A 10,000-nucleotide genomic window follows, 5' to 3' on the forward strand; every position below is an offset into this window, starting at 1 on the left:
TAGCTGTGTCCCAATTCAGGGGCTGCAGCCTTCGGAGGACCCAGCCTACGCGGTCTCCGGAGGCAACGGCTTCGGAGGCTCCTCCGGGGGCCGCATCAACGGTCGGTAAATGGGACGGTCTAGCCTTCAGAGCATTTCCTGATCCGAACGTAAACAACGGCCTAACGTAAACAACGGCCGGACGTTAAACATTTAAAAGTGGCGCTTACAACGGCTCTACCGCTCCTCCGCTCCTCCTCCTCCTTTTTTTTTTTTTTAAAGCAGAACTATGCAGGTCGGCCGGAAATAGCTTGCTCCTTCGTTGGTTTCTCTTTTTTTCCCTCTCCGGAGCTCCCCCACAGTTCTGGTAGGCACATGTCACTGTTGTAAAAAAAAAAAAAAAAAAACTCGCCGCCGCCACCTCCTCCACCCCCCCTACACGTGCTTGTGTTTACTGCTGTTTGCTAAGCCCTGCTAACACCGAGCTAACGCTAACACGGAGCTAATGCTAACACGGAGCTAATGCTAACACAGAGCTAACGCTAACACCGAGCTAACGCTATGCTAACACGGAGCTAACGCTAACACGGCGCTAACGCTAATACAGCCACACACAGGCACAAAGACACAGACATACACACACAGGAATAAAGGTTCCAAAACGCGAAGGTGTGTGTGTGTGTGTCATGATGTAGCCTATTACATTATCTTATAAAAGACCCATGGTGTGTGTATCTGTGTTAGCATTAGCTCCCTGTTAGCCACAAGCTGAACTTCATCAGTAAACATTTCATGTTTCCATGGTTTCCTCCGACTTTCCGAACTCAAACCAATCACGATTCGTGACATGCATGACGTCATATGCGTTCTTATCTCGTACTGCCGTAAGGCAGTTTCTCGCGATACTTCTATCCATTGACGAGATTTGTAACACCGAGACGGACGACTGATCTTGCAAGTGCGGTTTTCAGCCAGTGGGGGGGGTGAGCGCATTGGCCTAGACCCCATTCACCTCATAACAGGTCACTCAACCATCACAGTGACTCTGAGCCACAATAATTACAGCCCAAATCCTGCATAGTTCTGCTTTAAAGAAGTAGAATCAATACAAGGGCAGTTATCATTATAAACAAACCATTGAACAGCAGCCAGGGGGGTAGGCTTCAGGCTATTAAGTGAATAGAGAATAAAGAGCACAGTGATGTGTTTTCATAGCTTTCTTATTAAAAGTTGTCACACACACCTCTGCTCCTCACCTGTGCAGCCAGAGCAGAGCAGAGCAGAGCAGAGCAGAGCTCAGCTCAGCGGGCAGCCACACCTCCGAGCCGCAGAGCCGGCCGGGTTACCGTGGCTACAGCACAGAGCTGCTACGTTCGATAGCTAGCGGCTAGGTTGCTAATAACAACAACGGTGCAGCAAAGCATCTTGGGATACGGGAGGCCGCAAAGGATAGTAGCGGTGCATCCTCCGAATGCAGGGGAAAGGAGGACGCATTTGGAGGCTGCATTTGGAGGACCCTTCGAATTTAGACGAATTGGGACAGCCTTCGCGCAGCGCTGTGACGTAATCGGCCTTCAAATCCACCCTCCGAAGGATGCAGCCCCTGAATTGGGACACAGCTAATGTATGTGTTGAATTTGGTCAAAGGCTCCAGGAATCAGTGTGTTCTTGAGACTGAATTAATGTTTGTATAAAATTTGAAGAAGATGGATGCATGTTTGGATGGATGGATGGGTCGATGGATGGGTGGATGGGTGGATGTTTGGATGGTAGTTGGATGTTTGGATGTTCAACGTTTGGAGGGATGGATGGATGGATGGATGGATGGATGGACTGATGGATAGATGGATATTGGTTGGTTGGATGTTTGGATGGATGGATGGATGGATGTTGGAAGTTTGGATGGATTGATAGATGGATGGATGTTCGAAGTTTGGATGGATGGATGGATGGGTCGATGGATGGATGGATGGATGGATGGATGGATGGATGGATGGATGGATGGATGGGTGGATGTTTGGATGGTAGTTGGATGTTTGGATGGATGGATGGATGGATGTTCAACGTTTGTATGGATGGATGGATGGATGGTAGTTGGATGTTTGGATGGATGGATGGATGGATGGATGGATGGATGGATGTTGGTTGGATGGATGGATGGATGGATGGATGGATGGACTGATGGATGGATGGATGGATGGATGGATGGATGGATGGATGGATGGAAGTTTGGATGATTGATAGATGGATGGGTGTTCGAAGTTCTGATGGATGGATGTTGGAAGTTTGGATGGATGGATGGATGATGGATGTTCGAAGTTTGGATGGATGGATGAAGGGATGTTTGGATGGATCGATGAATGGATGGATGTTCGAAGTTTGGATGGATGAATGGATGGATGGATGTTGGAAGTTTGGATGGATGGATGGATGGATGGATGTTGGAAGTTTGGATTGATATTGGACATTTGGATGGCTGGATGGAAGTTTGGATTTTTGATGTTTGGATGGATGGATGTTGGAAGTTTGATTGGATGGATGGATGTTGGAAGTTTGATTGGATGGATGGATGGATGGATGGATGGATGGATGGATGGATGGATGGATGGATGGATGGATGGTATTGGATTTTGGATGGATGGATGTTGGAAGTTTGGATGGATGGATGGATGGATGGATGGATGGATGGATGGATGGATGAAGGGATGTTTGGATGGATCGATGAATGGATGGATGTTCGAAGTTTGGATGGATGAATGGATGGATGGATGTTGGAAGTTTGGATGGATGGATGGATGGATGGATGGATGGATGGATGGATGGATGGATGGATGGATGGATGGATGGAAGTTTGGATTTTTGATGTTTGGATGGATGGATGTTGGAAGTTTGATTGGATGGATGGATGGATGGATGGATGTTGGTTGGTTGGATGGATGTTTGGAAGTTCGATGTTTGGATGGATAGATGGATGGATGGATGGATGGATAGATAGATAGATGTCACTAAGACATCATAAGAACAGGGCGTTTGGACAGACGACTGTCTTTATTGATTAATATTTTATTAATGATATTAAAGAGGAGGAGTGAGGTGTCTGAGCCCTGGGTCGTGTCTGTCAGGCTGCAGGATCTGTGTTTCAGGGCCGCGGGGCCACATCTGGATCTGGATCAGTGTTGACGCTCAGATGTGTAAAAGTGAACAGAACCAATTTAATATGACAAGGAGAAGAAGAAGTAGATCAGACATGGAGGAAACTCGTTTATTCTGAGCTGAGATCAGTTTTCAGAGCTGTGTTGTCACGGTCACGTTTCAGAAACTCGATCTGATGATTAAAGAGTTAAAAAGATCAAAGCAGGAGGAGGAGGTGGTTTGTTTATTCATCACTGTATTGAAATAGACTCGATCTGTCACCTTCCCTCCTCTAAACATATGTAGCTACTGTGACTGTGACTCTGTGTGTGTGTTGATATAATTAGCTCCTGCAGGATTTCACCACATTTCACAACTCTCCCATAAAATCTATAAGCAGCCGACCAATCAGAGCAGGGCTGAGGACCCCCACCCCCCAACACCCAATCAGCACTTCAGGTTCTCGTCTCCAGCAGCAGGATGTCTCGATGAACCGTCGTCCACACCTCCTGTTTGTTTCTTCCTCCTGCAGACATCACCTCAGGTGTGTGAGCAGCGATCTGTGAAGTTTCTTACTTCTTAACGAGCAACACGTGTGGATTAATTAATTAATTAATTAATTAATGCACCGCTGAAAATAGTCCCGCTTCCACCTGTTTGTTCACACCTACAGTGACCAGAATATCACTGAGCCTCTGAAAAAGAAAACTAAAGATTTACGTCTTCGTTAAGAAGCGACTGAGCGAGGAGAGAGACAGAGATGAGACGGAGGTGAAGACGAACTGATGAACACAAACCACCTCAGCTTCTGTAATTCCATGGCGATGGACGATAGTCGCCACGTCGCCACACGGACGCTATTACTGGTAGCTTCACAGCGTTCATGATGTAGCTTCACCAACTGGTTCTGCATGTTTTAGAAGTGGAGTGAAGTTGATGGGGTCAACTATGTGCCATCAGTACACGTTAAAGGAAAACCTGGCCACTTCCTGTTACCACCGGGGGGCGCTATGAGTGACGTAGGAAATTAATACATCGGGACGTTCAGGGCGGAGCCGTAATCATGTCCACCAAGTTTAAAACTGATTGGATAAAGTATGTGGGTGTGAGAGCTGTTCGAAGTGAAATGGCGAGCAAACGAAAGTCGCCAAAATTCGCAAGGCCCTAGAAGCCACGCCCTTTGACCTACAGACATTCTTTTAATAACTTTTTATCAACATGGCATATAGATGGTCTGTAGCCAATTTGAAGTCAATTGGGCGAAATCTGTAGGAGGAGTTCGTTCAAAAAGGTCAAAAGTTCAAATCAAAATGGCCGACTTCCTGTTGTGATTTCGCCATGTCGTTGAGAGGATTTTTGTGCGTCTTGGCATGTTCTATAAGCCCACCAAATTTCATGCATCTAGGTGAAACACAAAGGCGGGGCTGATGTTTTGAACATTTCTAGGGGGCACCATTTAGCGATTTGGCCACGCCCATTCCCAACAACTTTAAAATATCAAATTTTTCGCGAGGCAATGTCATAACGTTGTCATTAAGTGTCAACCGAATGACACTTAATGACAACGTTATGACATTGACATAATGTTTATGACACATTCATGACCATACCTTCTAGTGAAGTGTTACACAATAAACTAATGCAGATTCACTGAAACCTGTATCTGTGTGGACGGGTTCTTCCTCTACCTCAGCCACTTGTTTGATTACTCGTTACTGAAATAAGTAGCGCCGTTACTAACGCTGTTTATTTATAACGCCGTTTATTCCCATCACTGGTGAACACATCGGCCGTGTTGCCTTCAGTGTCCTCGGGTTTGTTTTTCTTTGCTTTGGCCTGGGAACAAGAGCGATGACGTCACCGAGCTGAGCTCAGGATTGTTCCCTCTGCTCAGCCCAAAGTTTGTATTTGCATACAAATAAAGTTGTAATGGGATTAAATCAAATGTTGCTGGGATTAAAGGAGGCTGCATGCGCTCCATCACTGGCAGTGTTTGTGGAAGGAGAAGAAGACGCTTCGACACGAAATCAAACAAACTGCGGCCAAAAAAACGAACTTTATACAAACACCCAAACAAACAAACAGAGGAGGGAAACGACAGCCAGAACATTTTCTGCTCCTCCTCCTGCAGCAGCAGCAGAGATAAGATCATGAACACCGTCGTCACACTGAGGCGGTGTCACACACATCAGAGTCCATTTCACTGGGAGGCCAGAAATACCAGGGTCAGAGGGCTTTTATTTTGAAACAGATCGATATCGTTCTCACTAACTGTGTTTTTAGATTGAAGTCGGCTGAAAGAGCCAGAGAGCTCTGATCTGCTGGCTACTGATAGCTGTGTGTGCCTGGTGTGTGTGTACGTGTGTGTGTGTGGAGGTTGGAGCAGATAAAGGCACAAGAAGCAATGGACAAGATGACACATGATAACAATGTAACACACACACACACACTGGGAGGCCACATTACCAGTGTGTGACAGCTGATCACCTGTCAGCTCTGGTTTTGCTTCAGGCTGTTTGTGTTTCCAGTCACATATCAATAAAGTATTAATATTTTTATTTATGAATGTAAGAAATGGATGCAGCATCAGCAGCATCATGATTTATTTTATTTTTTATGTGTGTAGCAGTGTTGTATCAATACACAGACGCCTAATATTGATCTTTTATTGTTTTATTTAGTGTTAAGTGTTGTTTCTGCCTGTGTAGGTCAGCCTGTCAGAAATATAACAGATGTTATTTTATTGGATAAAACACAAGTTTTCCTGTCAGGACATAATTTCCATTTGCAACAAGGTCATATATCACAACATATCGCACAATGTTTAAAATTCACACATAAAAACATGAATGAATAAAGAAAACAAAGATGAATCTAATCAAACAGAAGTAAAAAAGTAAAACTTTATAGGTAACATCACAGCATCACGGTCTCTGCTCCTTGTGTGTTTTTATTTTTATTTTTATCTTAGTGACATCAGCAGTCTGTCACCGTGGTAACAGACAGTAACACAACCAGCCCCCCTGTAATCCTCTCAGCAGGCACGCCGATTTTTCCCAGTGGCCACCCGTGGTACTGCAACAAAAAATCCCATGGGGCCCAAAAAGGATTTTTCCCATAGACCGCAATAGTAAAAGAGAAGCCTGTAAAACTGTTCACAGGACACCTCCGGCTGTAACCTCCGTTAATTACTAATCTTTGTATTCTATATTTTTAAGTCATGGACTTTTTATCCGTCAAAATGTTTTCTAACGGTCAGAAAAGCCACAGAAAAGTCTCATTTCTGGCCGTGACGTCACGGCTGTGTCCGTGCACCAGCAGTGCGCGGTCGTGTGTGTCTCGGGACCGAGGATGCCTGAAACTAATGAGACTCTGTCCGGTGCTAAAATCACTCAGAAAAGTGGAAAACACGGCTCAAAGGTGAGTTTTTGTTTGGTCACATCAACTTTATGATAGTTAATGTCTGTTATTAGTCTCTTGTCAACTCGTATTCTTAAACGTAACGTTTTAATTGATGAGATCGCCTCGTAATGACTGCATTTACTGACGTGAAACCGGACTGTTTTACATTACTGCTCCTGTAAAACTCATATTTTTCAGTAATTTTAGCTTGATAAGTCATTTATGCTGTCTGTATGTGTCTGTGTGTGTCAAATGATGTCTGTATGTGTCTGTGTGTGTGTGTCAACAGTGTCTCATCGCGGCTGATGTTCAACACCTGTTGCTCCGTTCACAACGTCAACGTTAATTTATTTTACGGCTTAATTAATGCCACGGTGGTAAAATGTAAACCGAGACATCTCCTCCATGGTCGGTGTGTGTCGTGTGTGTGTCCTGACGGTGCAGCGGCTCCCTGTCTTCACCGGGGCCGGAGGAAGAACCATGGACGTCCTCCTCCTCATCCTCTCTCCCCTCACCGTCGTCAGTGTGTGTTTGTTCAGTGTCAGTATGCTAAATCACTTAAACTCATAATCATATTATTAAATTGTTCGGAAAAAAACAAACATGCTTGTGACTTTTTTCTTCTTCTACCAAATCCAACATCAACTGTGTCTGGGGCATCGTGTTTAATTAAAATGTCTGGTTCTGTAACAGCTGTATTTAGTGGACACTGATATTCTGCGTGTTGTGGAAATATTGTAAGGTTAAACTGTTGAATTACAAGGAGTCTCATCCACCTGAAGCTTAATGATGATGATGAAACTATGAACACAGCCAGTACAGACAATTATTAAAAGGAAGATGCATTTGCCAAAGAGCTCTAACTTTCTTTAATCACAGTGTGGTTGATAAAAACAAAACACGTGTGACTAAGTTTATAATACCTCCACCAACGTCCTGTAACAACTGGTGAACTTTGCAGCAAGTTAAATATATAAAAAAGGTAAGAGTAAAGCCTCATTACATTATTTGAGGTGTTCTGGAGTCATCTCTGTCATGTTTAACAAAAATACAGTTAATTATGATTTATTTTCCATTGTGATTTAAGCTTACAGGTTCGGACTAACTTGTTTTCAGTGTAACATCGTATATTAATTAACTGTCAAAACGATTTAACGATCATAAAAACGACCGTAGTAAACCTACGATCGGCCGTCTTACATTTTAAATCATTATCTTTGTTTTAAAGTCTGTGTGAGTCCTGTAAAAGTCTTAATACTCATTCCTTAAAGCTTCAGTTGGTAACAATTATTCAGTCATATTTGCTGGAACTGTCACTATATTCTGATGGTCAGACATTAAATGAGTAATTTAGGACAAAATCCAACTCCTCTGGCTCCACCTACAGTCTGTAATCGTATTTGCCAAAATCCACCGCGCCCGACGATTCTCCACCAGTCAGGTAGAGGGAGCAGGAGGAGCAGCCAATCGCCGCTCCTACACGTCGTGCTATGGATACGGTACATCTTTTTTTTCTTTTTTTTTTTCTCTGTGGGTGCGTTCATGGCTACTTTGTGTGTGTCTGTGTGTGTGTGGGGCGCTTGGCAGAGGTTCATAAAGGGACCTGACGGAGTATTGTCTTGAAATTTCCGACCAAGTCGCGGAGTTTACTTTCACTTTCGTCAACTTACCAACTGGAGCTTTGGTAAGTTGACGAAAGTGAAAGTAAACTCCGCGACTTGGTCGGAAATTTCAAGACAATACTCCGTCAGGTCCCTTTATGAACCTCTGCCAAGCGCCCCACACACACACAGACACACACAAAGTAGCCATGAACGCACCCACAGAGAAAAAAAAAAAAGAAAAAAAAGATGTACCGTATCCATAGCACGACGTGTAGGAGCGGCGATTGGCTGCTCCTCCTGCTCCCTCTACCTGACTGGTGGAGAATCGTCGGGCGCGGTGGATTTTGGCAAATACGATTACAGGCTGTAGGTGGAGCCAGAGGAGTTGGATTTTGTCCTAAATTACTCATTTAATGTCTGACCATCAGAATATAGTGACAATTCCAGCAAATATGACTGAATAATTGTTACCAACTGAAGCTTTAAATCCACAGTAACACATACATGAACGCGCAGCGCCAAAACTAGAACGGCGGTTGCCTGTTCTCATTGCCCCAGGGCATGATGGGAGACCGCAGAGCATCATGGGGGGTGACTCAACTGCGCATGCTCTATGGGCCCGATAACGCGGAAGTAAACCCGGAAGTCAGAAACTTTTTCGGCGTATGCGCCAGGCGAGCAACTTTCATTGAAATGAACGGCGGCCATTTTCCGGTCCGGTATCCAGTTAATATAATACATCCATGAACACAACATGCAGGGTCCACGTCGAGGATCAGAGGAGACAAATCGGTTCGTAGAAGACGAATCAAAGTCACATCTATGACAACGACGACGGCGGGGGAGGGGACTTTTATTTTGGCGGGGTTTAAAGGAAATGAAACTTTGAGAGGAAAGTTAATTTGACTTTATATTCTGACTCTGTTTACAGTCAGACACATGATGATGATGATGATGATGATGATGATGATGATGATGATGATGATGATACACAGTTTATCATGTCAATAATATTTCAGGAAACGACTGCATTAACTTTTTTATTTCATGGCAAAACAAAATCACATGAACAGACACTTTTTTATTTATTTCCAATTTTTTTTTAAAGCTATTAAACATTATTTTTCCTGACAGGACAATTAAGGGATTACTGAAGCAGACATTAGTCACAGCCTCCTCCTCTCTGTCTCCTGGAAATAACATTAATATTCTGCTCACTTGTTTTGCCCATTAGGTTTAGTGTGTGTTTGTGTGTGTGTGTGTGTGTGTGTGTGTGTGTGTGTGTTTAGCTGTAATTGCAGCCTGGATGATGTTGAGACGTCGTGTTTGGGTGTTGTGGGTCAGAGGACTGGAGGTGGTCGGCTGTGAACTTTGTTGGTAAACCGGTTTAATGAGGAGCAGGCGACGGTTGAGAAATTAAAGATTTTTTAAAAAGCCTAAAATAGAAGATTAATATTATGGGATTAGATGCACTGAAATGAAATGTTTTTGGCCAAAACCAAAAATGGGGACACACTCGGCCACAAAAAATTTGAACCCACTCATGAATAAGCTACAGGCCTGTTGGTATAACTGTAAACTGTAAAATTAAATATGTCCTTTATGTCGCGACCACACGCCACCCTGTGTGCTAAAGATTTAAAGGATAATCAAACTCAAAGTCAAACTTTTTTTTCTCAGATATTTTGCAGAAAAACACACCCACAAATGACGTCAGGATTGAAGCTGAACGTGTTGGCCAACTAGTGGTACCAAGCAGTAACAATATAGGGCAGTAGATTAGATAAAGATATGGGGTGTTTCATCCAAGAACGCTGCCTGTTGCAATAATGCGGGTTAATCATTGATAAGGGTGTTCCACAAGGCTCCACACTGGGTCCGCT

This window comes from Trachurus japonicus, chromosome 23, assembly GCF_045865225.1.
Source record: "Trachurus japonicus isolate A0001 chromosome 23, Traja_1.0".
NCBI lineage: Eukaryota > Metazoa > Chordata > Actinopteri > Carangiformes > Carangidae > Trachurus > Trachurus japonicus.